Source organism: Arachis ipaensis, chromosome B06 (assembly GCF_000816755.2).
Source record: "Arachis ipaensis cultivar K30076 chromosome B06, Araip1.1, whole genome shotgun sequence".
NCBI lineage: Eukaryota > Viridiplantae > Streptophyta > Magnoliopsida > Fabales > Fabaceae > Arachis > Arachis ipaensis.
The window spans coordinates 123,355,944-123,360,752 of NC_029790.2; the positions used below are offsets into that span (position 1 = coordinate 123,355,944).

A 4,809-nucleotide genomic window follows, 5' to 3' on the forward strand; every position below is an offset into this window, starting at 1 on the left:
AGCGAAAAAGTCTGCCACATCCCGCCAAAGCCCGCGGTTTAAGCGGTGCAGGTTAGGCGGACTTTTGCTCTTTGGCAGTTTCAATTTTTCAGCCCGACCCTTTTTTTTGGCGGATTACGCAGGCGATCCGGCAGGTTTAGGCCTGTTTGCCACCTCGGTATAAACCTAACAACACATAATAGAACACGGGTATACCAAGAATATGTTAATTTTAGTTAAGATGGTTAATTAGAATTAATTATCAAGGATGCAATTAAATTGTTGGGTTATTAGCACATTCCCAAGTTAAATCAAGGTAAAAGTTTTTAATTTAAGTTTAATTTTGATGCATTGAGCGTGTAAAGTGTTTTTTACAGTTGTGCAATCACATCGGTTTTTTTAGATGATTATTTACGTGATCTAATTATTTTTATTTTTAGATGATCATTTACGTGATCTAATTATTTTTATTGATGTGATATTACGTAATTAGATGTACATATAAAACTATTTTACATTGAACAATGCATCAAAATTAAATTTATTTAATATATAAATAGTTAAAAAAATTGTGTCAAGTATCTTTTCTAGTTTGAAAAAAAATATGAATCCTACTAGGGAGTCAATGGAGTATTTGTACAATGTGTACAATGGGCTATTTATTTGACTCAATATGAGTTAAAAAATGAACATTCAAGGTAAAATACTACTAATTTTTCAAACACAATACACTCATACTATTCAGAATAACCATCCGGGTATCAGGGATAATAAACATCTGATATCCTACTGAATCGAACATCCTTATACCCCTATTGTACACATTGTATAGATACTCCATTGTAGGGGTGTTCATGGATCGGATCCGATCCGCATATCTGCGGTATTTATCCGAATCTAATCTGAAAATTGCGGATATGGATCCGATCCGCAAAGCTATCGGATCGGATCAGATCCATACACTAATCGGATCGGATTGTGGATTTTTTGTAGATATTCGCATATCCGATCCGCATATCCGCAAAAATAAAGAAATAAATAAATAAATATTCTTTTTATATTTTACTTCAACTAATAATTATCATATATGTTGTATTATTTTAATTTATTATTTAAGAAATGTATGTTTAATATTATTTTAAGAGTAAACATATTTAAAAGAATAGAAAAATAAATTTTATTGATATTTTTTTAATAAAAATAAACTTTTAAAAATATTTTTGTGTTTTGCGGATATATCCGATATCCGATCCGTTCGGATCGGATCCAAACTTAAAAACTACAGATATTGGATCCGATCCGATGATTTTAGTGCGGATCGGATCGAAATTTTGGCCATATCCAATCCGATCCGATCTGCGTTCATTCCTACTCCATTAGCTCTCTGTATTTCCTCAAAAATATACTCTTTTGTTTTAAAATAAGAATCGTTTTTTTTTTTTTTTAATTTATCTCCGGACGTGTTAGCATAACAATGTTTTGGTCCTTACTCTGCAATAAGCAAAAGCAAACAAAAAAATAACAAAGAACAAGGAGCAAGGATTAAACCATTCATAAACAAAGGAACATTTAAAATTCAGCTATATAAATCATGACGAAACCATACTAAGCAGAAACGAACAAGTGAACCATGCGAAAGTGCATATTTCAAAAATTAAATGACGGAGAGAACAATAAAAAGGCTTTAATTCCAACGATCCAACATAAAGCATAACAGCCAACAAGCTATAACTCAAATGATATAATCTTCTCATATTCACTTAGAGATTACGAATTCGAGTCTCACTCTTAATTTTCTAAATTTCTGATATAGATTCAAAGAGTAAAAAAATACCGAGAGAAGAGAAAAATAACATATTTGTGTCTCTTTATTTTTTATTTTTTTAATGATATTACAAAATAGTTTATGTATCCTATATATCATATGAATATGTATGGCAGCATCCATCTTATTTAAAAGAAGGTCGTCATGTTTTGTCCAAAAATGTTATTTTATCCCTTTTTTTAAGCATTGAAGTATAATATAGGCACACAATACTTTAGTTTAGTGGTTTGTGATTATTATATATGTCTTACAACAAGTGTATCTGGGGTTAGACTTGGTTAAGCCAAACAGTAGATAAATTCTTTTTTTTTTTTTGGAAAGAAAAAGCTCGACACATATGTGGAGCAAGAGTTACAAAATAAAATAAAATTGTCGTACAACTTCTATGTCATCTCCGGCATTGCCATCAACAACATGAGTTATTTACAATACCAATCTCTAGCAAATGAGAAGGATTGATCCACGCAGTCTCTAACCCATGTTGCCTTGTTGTTAAAAATGACGTCATTTCTACGTAACCATATAGTCCATATCACTGAAAAGAAACCAACTATCCAATGCCTGCGTATCTCTTTTCTCATTGGGACAGCTCTCCAACTCTCAAATTGCTGTTTCACAGTACCAGGCATGATCCACTCTTGTCCAAACGCCGATATCCAAGCACACCACACCTGCCAAGAGTACTCACACGTAATAAACAGATGTTGTATATTCTCAACATCTTTCTTACATAGCATACACATGGTATCATTCTGCTGTAGGACACTCAGTCTATTAAGCCGATCCTTTGTATTGACTTGGCCTACCAAAACAAACCAGGAGAACAATTCCACTCGTGGCGGGACTAGTCCTTTCCAAATGTCTTTTGTGTATTTGTAACGCAATAGCTCCTCATCCATAGTCTCTTCCTGCAAAACCTGCACAAATGAGTTAGTTGAATAAACGCCTTCCTTGTGAAATCTCCACACCACTCTATCTTGCACATCTGCTATCAATCTAACAAACTGCAGGGCAAGTAGCAACTGGTCCAGTACATTTGTCTCCCATTGTCTGAGCTCTCTTCTCCATTGGAAGTGCCACACCCACTCTATCCCATCCCAAAACCCACAATCCCCAATAACTGATCCTTTTTGGTTTGAAATCAAGAAGAGTCTCGGAAAGTTCTCTTTCAGCTTTCTTACTTGGAGCCATTTATCTTCCCAAAATCTGGTTGCCCTACCATCTCCTACTCTTCCAAAATCTGGTTGCCCTACCATTTATCTTCCCAAATTCTTTAAGTATTGTGTGTGTAAATGTGATGTAGGTGAATTTATAATGTTTAAAATTATAGTGTCTAATTTATTTGACACAAAAAATATAGTATATATAATAAAGAAATATAAAAATTTGTCTTTTAATATTGATATGTCCGTTATAAATTGGTTACACAAATATAAACTTAACATATATGTTATAAGTTGGCTACTAATATCGTAAACACATCAAAACGTTATGATATATCTTCATACATTACTATTAAAAGTCGGTATCTGCAAAACAACTTCTAAATGCTTATCCTTGTTATAAAAGAGAGGAAAAGCAAAAACAAAGGGTAAGACATTGATTTAAGAATTATTTGAGTACAGAACTTATGATTCATTCACTGACTTGAGCGTCAGAGTACCTTTTTGCAGGTGTCCACCTCTTTGTTCTCTTGGTGCCGAGGTACAACTCATCCCGACGAAAAGCTTGGAGATAATTGCCGGAGAACGAGCTATACCACAACCAAACCTCACAAGAATAATTTGCGCCCACCGTGGGGCCAATAATTAGGAAAAAAACTTTTTTCTTTAGGCTTTAGAACTTTTAGATTTGTTTATGGCTGACCAACCTCCTCCAACGCCATCCGAACTTCTTCGGATGGTAATAGAATTACAACAAGCTAATCAGCTCATGGCATAAGAAAATCAAAGAATGACGAATCAAATAGCCAAGCTAACAAATGCTCGAATAACTCATAATGATGATCACAACAAACAATCGGATGATGAGGAAGCAAATTCCGATCCAACACATGTTTCTGAAACTCAGCAACCAGAGGAGGATCAACCAGACAATGAAGACGACGAATTGGACAACGTAGTTGGACCATTCACAGTAGATGTCATGAATTTCCAATTGCCGAAAAACTTTGCATTACCAATGACACTAACTCTTTATGATGGCTTGAATGATTCGAAAAAATACGTCAAAAAATTTTGTTCCATAATGATAGTAAATGGTGCTTTTGACCCTATTTTATGTCATTGTTTTCCTACTTTTTTAGATGGTCATGCACTTGATTAATTTTTCTCTTTGCCTGAAGATTCTATTTCACGCTTTCAGGAGCTAGCCAAGTTATTTGAAGATCAGTTCGCTGCATCTTCCATTTATTTGCTTGACTCCGATTATTTAAACACAATCAAGTAGGGACAACATGAAAGCCTTAGGGAATATGTTACTCGATTTACTAAGGTAGTAATGAGCATTCCAAATCTCCACCCAAAGGTGCACCTACATGCTATTAAGAGTGGACTTCGCGCGGGAAAGTTTTAAGAATCCATAACCGTGGCCAAGCCAAGAACCTTAGCCGAGTTTCGAGAGAAAGCTAAAGGTCAAATGGAGATTGAAGGGTTCCACCAAGCTCGAAGGTCAAAGAAAAGCCACAATAATAAGGACGATGATAAAGCTCGAGACAACAAGAAACCTTTTTTATTAACCCGTTATGATTCTTACACACGATTCAACAACAAGAGAGAGGTGATAATCAAAGAGATCCTGAATGCAAAACTCATTAAACCTCCTCGGAAGGCTGGGAATTATCAAGATCTGAAGAATGTGGATAAGTCGAAATATTGTGCTTTTCATAAAAGACACGGACACACTACTAATGAGTGTGTTGTAGCTAAAGACCTGTTAGAGCGATTAGCTTGACAGGGACATTTGGATAAATACATCGGCGGCTACATTCAAAAGTGCACAACACA

The 4,809-nt window shown here is 34.8% G+C and overlaps 1 protein-coding gene across 3 annotated transcripts in view; it reads left to right on the forward strand.

Annotated features, from left to right (window-relative positions):
- The window catches only part of LOC107605096 (soyasapogenol B glucuronide galactosyltransferase-like), a 31,715-nt gene that overhangs the window by 19,539 nt on the left and 7,367 nt on the right, over positions 1 to 4,809 (forward strand). The window contains exon 4 of one of the 3 annotated variants that reach the window (XR_002349352.1): positions 3,478 to 4,084. The exons of the other annotated variants lie outside the window; for them this stretch is intronic. The gene's annotated coding sequence lies outside the window, so the exon portion shown is untranslated. Of the gene's footprint in view, positions 1 to 3,477; positions 4,085 to 4,809 lie in introns of those variants that run through there. 3 annotated transcript variants of the gene reach the window in all.